The 13,847-nt window shown below is 35.8% G+C and overlaps 1 protein-coding gene across 3 annotated transcripts in view; it reads right to left on the reverse strand.

Annotated features, from left to right (window-relative positions):
* LOC134751392 (IQ motif and SEC7 domain-containing protein 1) overlaps positions 1 to 9,515 on the reverse strand; it is a 262,666-nt gene extending 253,151 nt beyond the window's left edge. For 2 of the 3 annotated variants that reach the window (XM_063686772.1, XM_063686771.1), the window contains exon 1: positions 9,155 to 9,515. The gene's annotated coding sequence lies outside the window, so the exon portion shown is untranslated. The remainder of the gene's footprint in view (positions 1 to 9,154) is intronic. The other variant, XM_063686775.1, reaches the window with a different exon arrangement.
* Between the last annotated feature and the right edge of the window lie 4,332 nt (positions 9,516 to 13,847).

Below are 13,847 nucleotides of genomic sequence, written 5' to 3' on the forward strand. Positions count from 1 at the left end.
ACGGATTTCACACAAATGACGTAAATGGCTCCATTGGCGGTTATTTTAGGAAAATCGGCAAAATGTGGGAAGCGTTTATATAGTGTGTGACAATCCCGTTTAGGTATAGTTAACCTTAATCTACTTAAGTGGTGTTTTTTTTATTCTAGACACGCGGCAGCGTGTCAAGCCAAGTTCAAAAGAAGAGAACTGACTACGACGCAGCGGCCGTGTGTTACACGAACCGGGTTACCCTCATCTAGCTGGCATAATTTTGTTTGTCAGATATTACACTTCGCATACCATGTATCGCAGAAACACTTTTAGTCGAATGATAATTTTGCATTACTATTACTTGGCTTTACTAGTACTACGCATCCAATACATTTTGCAGCATAATATTTAGCAGAAGATTAATACTTTTGCCGACTCATTTTTAATTTTTTGTACCATAATCATCCTACAGCATACCGTTATCTTGGTTATGATTTTTCTTCTAGCAGCCAAGTCAAATCCTGAAATTTAATTACATCCCAAGCGAACTAGAACTTGGTACCCATATAGATCTTAATTCTTTTTCCGGCGAAGTCAACAACGATGCATATTCTTAATATTGAACTTGGCTCTCATTTCACATTTATGTTTTTGATGGGATATTCCTTCTTCATTCACGTTTTAATGGTGATAGTTTTGGTAATTATGGTTGGAGGAAAGAAGTTTCCTAGGCGAAACATTTATAGCATGTATGTTTTGATTTATTTTATTCTGCTAAAGTATTCGCATTAATATATCGCCAAACATAACATAAAGCACTTGTACTATCACACGCTAAAACCATGTGTCATCCTGTCGTTATTGAAATCATAAGCGCGACTATAATACACCTGTTGGTGATGTAAGAGGTCTTTAAACTGGTGTATAATATCAGAATTGTATATGGCAGGATAATATGGATTTGTCACTTAAGCTGTAGGCGCCGTTGTTAATATTACATCCTCATACTTATACCAAATATGAAGGGTACACGGAAAGAACATGTCTAGTCATGTCAGAACAAGTAACATTTTGAGTAATAGCGGTTGAAAATTTTGGAACCATGTCAAAATGTATGGTAATTCCGTTACCAGGTCTTTTTTAACAAAAAAAAAAGTTGTGTTACATATATTATACAGTGATAGCAAAATATATAACTAATAGTTCATTAAGAGCTCTACATTTTGAGATGAACATTTCATTTTCTGAATAAAGTGACTAGACATTTTCTTTCCGTGTACCCTTCATATATATAATATGTATAATAAATACTATGAAGTGAAGTTGCAAGCGTGAATAGTCTACATCTCGCTTACCATCCAGCAGACCGTATGTATATTCTAAATGCGGAATAAAAAGCGGGCAAAGTAATTACTTCTCACAAATCTCCATACCACCTTATATGTGGTCCAGTGACGTCACACTGACTCAACCGCCCCAGATGTGGAGATAGCATTGTTTGGAAGCGCATTTACGATGCCTTCGGACGGTTAAATACAGCTCGCTAAGTGTTTGCCTCAAGCAGTTTGTGACAATTCAATTAACATTTCGTATATGTGGCAGTCTAAAATCGTGGGTTTAATCTCGTGCAGTATAGAGCAGAATAAGTTGTTGTCGATAAAAATGCAAAAAGATGACTTAAACTTTGATACAACAGGCCGATTTATATCTAGTGATCAAAGGTTAACATCCTGGAAGGAAAAATTGAAAAGACGAGAGGCAGTGGAAAGCCTAGAATCACATACCTGAGCCAAGTAAAAGAGAATGCATCGTACGAGCAAATCAAAAGACTGGCTCAGGAAAGAAAGGACTGGCAATTACTCCACCGACAAGAGCAAAGCTCTTAAGTGATGATGATGATGATGAAAGGTTGTCAGTAAGGGTTGTTGCAAATGTACAACTAATTAAATACTTAATGAACATTTTATAGACGTTTTGCTGCTAATATTGGCATACCAAATATGTAATATCAATTCGGTATCTTAATATATTACGGGGTTAAATAATTAATGGCGAATATCGGCAATATCGCGTTCGGCGTAGCAAAAATCTGATTTCGGGAGCTCAAATTTTGATAGGTATACATAATATCTGTCAACTATCAAATAACTAATAAATTTTTTATAGTTTTTATCGTCAGATTTCAAAAATCTTGGTGGATGTTGGTATAGAATATAGGAGTTATACTGCTTTTCTATTCTGTATAATATAAGCGCAATTTTACTGTATGTCCTACAGAATCTTCCTCCGAGTTACGAAAACGTATAAAAAATTACATACAATTATTTTGTCCCAAATTGAGATTTCATATTTACTCCACCCAGAATGAGAAGCTCTTTAAATTTACCAAATTTTATCAAAATCTGACGAAATTAAAATCGAACCAATTAAACATACGCAAGCGCAGTCACGTTAATATTAAGTACTCAGCCAATACGTACATTCGAACAATCCTCGCTCCGCTCCAACTTCAGTGCATTGGGAGTAGGGTTGCCAACATCAGGATTTCCCCTGACATGTCAGGATTTTTGGTCCTTGGTCAGGATTGTGAGGGAACTTGGCGAGTGTCAGGGTTTTTTAGAAACTTCAACTAACCAGAAGAAAGTTTGGAGTCGGGCAGAGGAAAAGGAAGTTTATGCTATAGCTATATGCTATAGTAGCGAGTTAAAGGGCTATTGGCCCCCGAAAGGTTTGGTTTTAGAGGCCTATGTAAAGGGGCTATATTGGGCGGGATTTTGGAGAAATTACCGTCCAAGAGATGTCAGGGTTTTAAGGGTCCGGTCTTTTGTCAGGATATTCAAAATTTTCATATCAAAACCGTAGTTGGGAGTAAGCTGGATGCTCAAAACGCCAGACGAGCGTATGTCCGTGTTAATTTTAAACCGGGCTAGTCTTTTTAATCTAACGTCTGTAAGACCGCGTTGAAAAAAAAAACGGCGGGGCGTTGCCCTGCACGTGAAGGAAATAGTAAGTATGTTATTAGTGGATATAATAAGGTTTGTTGTTATAGCTTAATCGGTATCACTTACAACGAATTAGGAAAAAATCTACGTTAGTTCTTACAGTAATTTGTACGCCGTAGGTCTAGTTTTCGCCGAATTCATCTTTCAACGTATTATCTTTTTAATAGACTTTCTAAAACGGAGGATACTGCCATCTTATGTATTATGCATAAGGGAGTATCCTAAGGAAGGCGAAATAAACTTGTATTGTACATAGCTAATACATTTCTTATTTAATAATAAGAATAACATAATTAAAAAATTAGGTATGTAGCCCACCATAAACCATACAAATTTACTGAGACTGTAACAAAGACAAACAATAATAATGCTGTCTCTGCTACTCCTACTGAAAGATACATAAGACTATTCCGTTCTGACAGTTCCCCCCACCACTCATGCCTAATCCAGTTTTATACTAAGTAGATTCATGACATATAAGCTTTTATCATTGACTGTATTTTTACACTCATATGCTTCCTCAAGAAGATTTTAAATTCAATGAGTAATTGCATTGTTTTGCAAACCTAGTGCCTACGCCAATTCTTGGGATTAGTTGCCAAGCGGACCCCAGGCTCCCATGAGCCGTGGCAAAATGCCGGGACAACGCGAGGTAGATGATGAGTAATTGCCTTGTTTTAATACAGATTTTTTACGACTAGGTATATTTACCTTCTGTCTTCTTCATGTGTCTTTGATAGATAAAAAAATAGGGAACCCTGAGGGCCTACCGCGAAACTAAAAATCAAAATTTAGTCATCTATTTCTTTTATTGCATCTTGTTTTGCATTTTCGAGCGATAGAGAGGCATCAGGCAGGTGTAACGAAATTTCGATTATCGTGTTTCGTGGTGCAGTCGCCATCAGATATATGGGAGCGGCCGAGGTACTCAAAAATATCTGAACACGCACCCTAACGCCTTGACAATAGAGGCGTGTTCAGATATTTGTAAGCACCTTGGCCGCTCCAAAATATCTGATGGCGATGGTGGCTCTCAGATCTGACGACTACGTTAATTAACTGTCATTTGTGACGTTTTCAATCAAAAGGTACCACATTGTCGCTTGTCGATAAGGCGCTATTTCCATATAGCTTCAATTAGAAATCAAATTGAAGCTATATGGAAATAGCGCCTTACTGACAAGCGACAATAAGTACCCTTTTGGTTGAAAATGGCACATTCATACATTTATGAAGTAAATCATTCGGCTTTGAATAAAAACCTACTACCTATCTGGCTTTGAATAAAAACCTACTACCTATCTGCACCACAGATTAATAAATAGTTACTACTCTGCACCTAATTTATACAAAGGGACCATAAAGGGGTTAAAAGGGAGGAGGGGCAATTTGAGGTATTTTAAGTTAAAATACCTCAAATTGCCCCTCCTCCCTTTATTATTAATTAAGATAATACGTCACGTTAAAATTTTTAACGTGACGTATTATCTTAATTAATTTTTTTATGAAAATTACGCTCTCTGAATATTACCTACAATTCGTGCGGTGAGGGTTTATTAGGCTAATTTGAATAGTAATGGGGGATATGACGTCATCATTTAGCTGAAGGTTAATATCCTGGGTCTTATGAGTGTATAAGGCCGGCCCGGCCTACCCCGAAAATCGTAATTTCTTTATCTGACTCTCTATCATTCTTGTCGTATTCGAGTAAAAGGCAAATAGATGGACAAACGAACGAAGAGCTTAGTTTCATTTATTCGAGTCATGGGTTTTCTAATGTATATAAAGTATGTATTTATCTATAATAAGTATGTATATCGTCGCCTAGCACCCTTAGTACAAGCTTTGCCTAGTTTGGGGAAGGTGATCTGTGTAAGATGTCCCCTAATATTTATTTATTTATTATTTATTAACTGACACCTTGACACAATTTGTGGTATTTTCTATAAAAAGGGACCTTATTGTCGATGGCGCTTACGCCATTATAAACGATGCTCCGAAATAAATACAATGCCGCGCGAGCGCGACGCTGTGCGGCGTATGCGCCATCGACAATAAGGTCTCTTTTCATAGAAAATGCCCTTAACTGCTTTAACCCTTAAAATGCTTTAACTTGTTAGGTATTAATGTATTTGCCTTAATGCCTTCCGAAGAGGTACCTACCATGTTTGTTTATGTAAGTACCAACCGTTTATAGGTACGGGTTTACAACTACACAGGTGTCACCTGCGCGTTGTTGACCCTTTCACTGTTTTAACAGCTTAAGGTCCAGTAAGTTTGCGTTCATCTCTCTCTCTCACTGAGCGTAAGCGTGAGCGAGATGAAGTGCGTGCCCGGGAGTGCAAATAACATGTTTTTTAATTTTAATTTTTTTTTTTTTGAGGGACGACGGCAAGAGACCGGACGGTATGACCCTGGTCCCGTGGAAGATGGGACGGGTGCTGGTCTGGGACGCCACATGCGTCGATACACTAGCTCCGTCCCATCTACCAAGAACCTCGTTCAGGGCTGGGGCGGCTGCCGAGGCGGCTGAAGGCAAAAAGTTCGCTAAGTACCGAGGTCTCGGCCCACAATACCACTTTGTGGCATTTGGTGTCGAGACACTGGGGCCGTGGGGTCCAAGCGCAAAAGTTCTTTTTAAAGAACTTAGCAAAAAGCTCGTCGACGCAACCGGTGACCAGAGAGCTGGCGGCTTTCTCTCGCAGCGCATAAGTATTGCCATTCAGCGAGGGAATGCTGCCAGCATCTTTGGCACAATGCCGCGGGGGCCTTATTTAGATGTTTTTTAATTAAGAGTAGTTTTGTTTTTTAATTATTATTTTTTTATTTATAAGTTGTTATTCTTAGTTACTTTTAGTTTTACTTTTAATTGAATAATAATAATTGTTAATCCGATAATAAAAAAAAAAAAAAAAAAAAAAAAAAATTGTACGTTTAAAAAAATTTAAAAAAAAAATCGATACCCCTCAAACTTGATATTGCCGATTTTTAGAAGCAATTTGTACATTTTTTTTGCTTTTGTGCATAATTAAATTTGTTACAAATTTTTAAAGTGCATTTTAGACCTAATAGGTATGATTGTGATTTTTTTTCTATCGAGCGATAGTCAAAAACTCAGGATTTGAATCGATACAGTCCAGTCCCTCAAGAAAGGCCTCAAGATTGCTAATTAAATTTATAGCAGCCGTATTGTGATCCAAAAAAACCGGCCAAGTGCGAGTCGGACTCGCGCACGAAGGGTTCCGTACCATCACGGAAAAAAATAGCAAAAAAATCACGTTTGTTGTATGGGAGCCCCATTTACATATTTATATTATTCTGTTTTTAGAAATACATCATCTGTGAAAATTTCAACTGTCTAGTCTGTCTATCACGATTCATGAGATACAGCCTGGTGACAGTCAGACGAACAGACGGAGTCTTGGTAATAGGGTCCCGTTTTTACCCTTTGGGTACGGAACCCTAAAAAATGATGTTCAGGCCGAAGGTTTGGTTTCGGCAAAAAATCCGGGTTCGGCTACATTTTAAGAATAAGCAACTCGCATGTGTTTCACGTACTTACAATCAACAACTATACTATAAAAACTTGTTAAGAGCCATGCTTAACATTTTTTTTTGTTGTCATCGTAAGAAATCTTTTCTCTAAATCAGTATAAACATGAAACCCCAAATCATCTAGCAAAATAACACTTTCTGTTTCTTTAAGGAAATCTCCATTTACCAGTACCATGTTTATCCAGTCATACAAAAAATACCCTGTAATCATAATAATTCTTCCCTTCCCCATGGAAATTAGTCATCCAAGTCAACCCTAACCGAGGGTGGTGAAGTGTTAAAATAAACATTACAGACACAAGTGACAAGAAAAATAAATGTCTGGATGACTGTACTTGTCATTTTTAAGATTAAGTGATGATATTTTTATGACAAAATATTTGAGCGGCTAGAAAGTTGTTTCAGGGTACATTTGTTTGAGTTATTAGTAGATACATAACATTTAAAATGTTTTCATTCTGGATTTAGTTTAGTATTTAAGAAATAACATTCTTATTCCAATTTCTAAAGTCGAAACTGAATTTAATTTATGTATGACAGTACAGAACATATTTGAAATTTGTGTACTGAAGTTTTTAGATTTCTATATTAATTTGATAAGAATGTGTTGCCAATTTACTACAAAAAAAAAAATTTACTACATATGCATATATTCTGTTTTATAATAAACTGTATGTATTGAAATTCATATTTAAAGGTGATTATTTCCTTATGTTTTCATACCTAGCTGAAGTAATTTGAAGTTGAAATTCATAAACCTAATATTGTCTTCGGTTACCGCGATAGTTACTCATGAAATAAAATCCGTTTTCATAGTTTTATTTCATTCATAAACCTAGTTTTGTTTTGCCCATAATCCTAACAAAATATTTCACAACCAGTCTGGCCTAGTGGGTAGTGAAGTTGATGGTCCTAGGTTCGTATCCCGGTAAGGGCATTTAGTTGTGTGATGAACACAAATATTTGTTCATACCTACTTATATTTTTTTGAATATAAATTAGATAGTAACCAAAAACAAAGGCCAGCAGATATCAATCTAGTTCTTCCCGTCTACAAATGAATTACTTATGGTAGATAATTATTATTTTACAGTACATATGGTGCTACTTTCTCGCACTAGTGCGTAAAAGAGCACTTTTCGTGCATATGTCGAAAGTTTAAATAGCCATATGTACTGTAAAACGTTGTACGATACACGTGCAAATAGGTAATTCGCAACTCGAGTCGATTTAAAACACTCCCTGCGGTCGTGTTTTAATTTATCGCCACTCGTTTCGAATTTCCTCTTTTCCGCACTTGTATCGTAAATAACTATTTCATTTCTCATGCTCAGAAATTGTTGTTCTAAAGGTGTGCAGAAAATGATATGTTTCTGCACTAGAGCATTTTACGTCCCAAGTATGATTTTTTTACGATAAGCAATTGAAGTTGGGTTTAAATGGATTTGTTATACAATTTCCATTCTGATATTTAACTCGCCATTCGATAAATAACAATACTTTTGCCTAAATTGTTAATTGAAAGTACCCTCAAGAAATACTATAGTCAAGTTTAAAAAAAAAACATGCATTTTACTTTCTAGTATTCGAAATGAAAAGTAGTGTTTAACTAAGGTGAAAGGCATCATTTCAGCCTCGGACTATTGGTGCTCTCACTGCGTTCCAGTGCCAAACTACCTCGGCAGAAATGAGTGACTTTCATCCCTTGGTTAACAATCTACTATTTTAAAACCATAAACTGGGGCTATCCAATAACTCCATATTTTATATCAATAATAAATGTTTTATATTTTTAATATTTTTAATGGCTAAAACATATCTTTGTCTATTGTATGTACTACACAAACAGATGTTGAATTGTTAACACAGAACAAGTAATAATTTTCTAAAGAAGTGTTCCAAAATACCTCATGGTTGGGGCTTTATGGAAATTGATCTGTATAATAATTCAATATTATTATGGAATAATATTAACATCAATAAATTACTCTGATAATAAGCTTAAGATAATATATATGTACATATTATTTACCATTCATAAGTGCTTGTTGCTAGGCCTACATGAAAGTATATTTGAACTTTGAACTTTGATGGGTCTCGCACTGGTTTTGACTGATATGTAAAATTAATCTTTTACATATGAAGCCTCAGCTAGCAGCCAACAATGTTGGAACTGGTAAATTTAACTAAAATTAAATTTAACACCCTAAAGATACTTGGCGTGCCTTGATAGGAATAAAGTTGCTTGAAAACACGGCAATAATTATCTTTTGAATTTTATAACCGGCACATCCTTAGCAAACAATTAAAAGTAATAAACTAATCAATTAAAAACAAAGGCTACCTTAAATCACTATGAAATCATTCCTATCCTTTACAAAATGTTAATTGCTAGGGACGACGATTATACAAATGAGTAATCTAATAGGAAAAACAATAGCAACGGTTTATACGATTCCCATGCCGTCGTTGAATATGCGATGGCCATTCCTCATTCAAGACGGTTAGCTTTTTGTTCGCAAACCACGTTGGGACGCAACACCCCATTAAATGATTATATGCACCGGCATGCCTCTATAATTACTAATATAATACATAAATGGGAGTAAATATCGATCATACACTCACCACAACAAGGTAAGCCGGCTATTCTTTAAATAATAGCACAGAATTACGCCCGTCAAGTTTAACACAATAACGTTCACTTAGAATAACTAAACTGCACTTCACTGTTACAATAAGGTTTTAAGCATTACATTTCTTTAGCATTTTCAGTCACAATTCTGTTAAAAACACAAATTCACTGCGAATCCACTAGAGATCAACATAACAACCACTCAAAGTCAATGCGACACAAGACTGCCTCACTCATGCCAAACTCAACTGCCACTACTGCCAGTACAATACATGGCATAGACACGAACGGTTTGTTATTGACTTCAAAGGTTGTTTTCCCTATTACCCGACAAAATTAAATGGAACGTCTACAGACTGGAACTCCATACATAATGAAAACTTTTTGTTACGGTCCGATTAAACTAGCGCCATCTGTGTAAAACGTAGGTAACCCGAATGACAGAGAACCATAGTATCTGCGTTTCAAACTGTCAAATGAAACGTTTGATATTAGCGACATCTAGCGAGTTTAATTTGTACTACATTGAAAGCATACTTCAGTAACTTCTTGTAAAGACGTTGCAGTGTAAAGGTTTGCTGATAGATGGCGCAAATATAAAAATTACTTTTGGTTCACAAATCGTACGTAAGATGTCTCTGTAGTTAAAAATAATTTTGCAGTTGCATTACAACTATGGATGGTATAGAAAGGATGCCAATCTCTTATGGCAGAATTGTTGCAAAAGTGACCGCTTTCAGCTTTAAATAATAGTTCCTAATCTCTCCGGTGGCGCTAGTTAGGCTCTGGTACATGAGTATAACATGAACCATATAAGGCAACAAATAACCCGACCAAATTACGTAGGTTGTTTTTGGTAGTATTTCGGTGTATGGTGGCGCCGCCTAATTACCGTTTTTTTGATGGACACTTTTCATACATAGAGATTTTGCTCCTTTATATAGTCTCCATGATTACAACAAAGAATATAATGCATTACAATCACAGAATAACCAAAGAGGATATAATAAGATAGAGCGGTACTGTCATAGTAAATTTTGTAACCACTGTAAATTCACTGCCAACTATCGTCATACTTTAAAACTAAAAATGAAGATTTATAAAAATACGTTAAAATGTATTTAAATATGGATAAATGATTTTTTTATTTGCATCAATTATTTCTATATCATTTTGACCCATGTAATTTCACTGATATGCGTTAAAATTATAAATAACAAACGAAACCGTCAACGCCCTCTATACGAGAGTAGGCCAAAACTAGTGGTGCCATCTGATCGAGAATCAAATTTTCGTGATTTTCGAGGCACGTTTTTTCCTTAGACTGTATCCATCTAATATCTATCTTTGGAATAACTAAGTAATAGTACAATCAGACTTATTCAACCTTTTTTGTATAAGTACTCACTAAAATTACAAAAATACTCTGTATCAAAGAATTGTATATTGTGTTATGTCAATTTGATGGACTTAAACATTTTAGATTTTAGTGTGTTTTAGTGTGAGTAAAACATTTATTCAAGAAATACACTGAAGTTACCGTAAATTAAGTGTGAAACTGAAACAACGACGATGTAATAATAAGCGGAATATATTATTTGGGTTAAACATGTAAGTATATATGTAGTATATAAATAAATACTTGTATATATAGTGTATAAATTATTAGTGGCTACGCTAATCCTATGAATTTGTTTATATTTTAGCTATGTACTTCATAAAACCAAAGATAGATATATATAACTATATATCCTCTTTGATAAAACCAATCTTCCATCCAGCTGAATATTTTCAGTCACACATTAACACCGTGACTGTAAATACGATATTTTTTGTCTCTCGCTCATAATGTTTCGAAGAATTGGTGGGATAAAAAGCGGTGCGTTTAGAAACTTGGAAATGAACGGTTTCGGTGCACTTCCGCCCGAGATGACCGCTGAGGGCGTTAGCAGGACAGCGAGAACTGTAGAGTTGTCTTGAGAACGTTACTTAAGTACATTTTTATTTTATTTTATGTTTTAAGGCGGTTCCCTGAGCCAGAAGGCGAAAAATCTCCTTATATGATCCTGTTTTTCTAAGAGGCGTTGATATTCGTAGACGTGGAAAAATATATGTAGTTCTTGACTATATTATCTTTAATATCATAGTTTCCGATACACGAATTATGACACTTCGCTCGATACAATTAATTCCCAAAGTAACCTCTAACTCGGACTTTTAATCCAACTTTACTCGGTTATTTATTATGTGATACTATAAACAAAAAAAGAAGAAAAAACAATCTTAACTTAAATATTAATTTCATAGCTTTCGAATTTCGATATTGTAGGGTAACGTTTTTAAAATAAATAAAAATCGACAAAATTCGATCAAAATTGACACTTTGCGCGCATGATCTTTCCCGTTCTTTCTTGCGAAATGTGACAGAGACAGCGGCAAACCGATGGAACGGCCTTAAGACTTTTAAGGTACAAAGTTTGTAACCCTCGCGACCCCAGCGCAGACGACAACTGCAGACTTCGCATCGCCGCGTCGCGTTGCCGAGCCCGACATCGTGAAGCTGGCTTTGTGTTGCTGGCTTCGTGACCCTAAGTTCGAATGGTATTTCATAGAAATACATAGAAACCAGTGGTGACGCGGCGGCGTCTGCAGTCGCCTCACGTCGCCGGGTTCCAACTTGTACCTTAAAAGTACTTTACTACAATCTTGGTTATTTCCCGCGCTCTTATTAGGTCGATATTTTTAATTATGCTCAATGTGGCGAGAACTCTATAAGGTAAAACTGTCTAGCTGTCTACAAGCTCTTTCGTCTCTTATACTCTTGTCGTATTACGTCGTTAGAGCAGAAGCGAAACACTTCCTTTCTGACAGTGTTTGGACGAAGTACGTATAAAAATACGAGATTTTTCGTCCTATGACTATCTTCCCAGCGAAAATTCTAGTCAAGCGTGTTGCCCGTCCTTATAAAACCTGTAGGTAAGAAAGTACCTTTTTTTTCCCGAACCCATATATGAGTAGATACTTTTGTCACCATAGAACTTTAATCGTTAAAATATTTTTTACCACGTCTCCACACCTCTGTTCCACCGTGAAGAATGTTATTAAGTGGGTAGAAAAAACAAGCTATCTCTATCAGTGACGTGATAATTAGTAGCTTGGTCTGTCTGTGTCGCGCTGCACACCTTAGGTGACTTCGACAAAAACTGGAAACGTTGAAAAAAAAACTTAACCGCTTCTAGTAAAGCCAGCATCAGACATAGCAGATGAATCCACACGCCACAAGTATCTGCACTCTCAAATACTTTTCCAAGGAGTTATTTATCTCTAGAGTTTGCCACAGTTTAAATGTTCTACATCCTGGCCTTGTCTGTAGTGTCGCCAGTGGCGTAACTATGGGGGGTGGGGGCAGAGGGGGCAAGTGCAATACGATAAAATGTATTTAAATATGGATAAATGATTTTTTTATTTGCATTAATTATTTTTATATAATTTTGACACATGTTCTTTCACTGGTATGCGTTAAAATTATAAATAACAAACGAAACAGTCAACGCCCTCTATACGAGTGTAGGCCAAAACTAGTGGCGCCCTCTGAACGAGAATCAAATTTTCGTTATTTTCGAGGCACGTTTTTTCCTTAGACTGTATCCATCTATTACGGAGTTATATCTATCTTTGATATTACTTACCTATACTAGCTCTTCACTCTTTAACCGCTGAAACGATGAAATTTTGTGCTAGAATTAGGTACTTAGTATAAGTCCCGCTAAATAACATAGGCAACTCTTAAATTATTTACATTGTTTCTAAAATTGACGATAACATTGAATTGAAAATTGACAATCGGTACCCTACGGATCTCTAATACGTACGGAAATTATAAATTACCTTATATTTCTGTATTGTGTTATTTTAATTCATTAATGTTCTGTGTTTTAAAGCGATGCGTCTCCCACCAGGGGGCGTACAGTGACCGCAGTTTTACATCTTTTTGTAGGAATTATATTGTTTTCGTAATTATTTGCTTTGAATTTAATGGATTTGTTTTAACGACGGTATTTATTTTGTACCTTTTTAGGGTTTCGTACCCAAAGGGTAAAAACGGGACCCTATTACTAAGACTCAGATGTCCGTCTGTCCGTCTAACTGTCACCAGGCTGTATCTCATGAACCGTGATAGTGATGTATTTCTGTTGCCGCTATAACAACAAATACTAAAAAGTACGGAACCCTCGGTGCGCGAGTCAGACTCGCATTTGGCCGGTTTTTTTTATTTAACAGTGACGCAATCTTAAACATATCTATATACTTATGAATAACTACAAAGATAAATATTTAGTTCCTATGTGTTAATGTGTTTTGTTACTAACTTCATTAAGTCTACATATTTAATAAAACACAATACGAATACCATTTAATGCACACCTCAATACAGAAAACAATACAACGAATACAGTAATTCAAGTAGAGGTAAACAACAGAGGTCTTATTGCTAAAAAGCGATATCTTCCAGACAACCTTTTGTATTAATATTATTAGTCGACATACCTGGTGCCTGGCTGTCCTGTGGATCATCAAATTTTATTATACAATATTATATAAATAAATATCTAGGTATTAGTATGTAGCACTGAAATAGTTTTCGTTCATTCATACGATTTCTTCTGTAGTTTCTCGTCCTG

The sequence above is a fragment of the Cydia strobilella genome, chromosome 22, assembly GCF_947568885.1.
Source record: "Cydia strobilella chromosome 22, ilCydStro3.1, whole genome shotgun sequence".
Taxonomy (NCBI): Eukaryota; Metazoa; Arthropoda; class Insecta; order Lepidoptera; family Tortricidae; genus Cydia; species Cydia strobilella.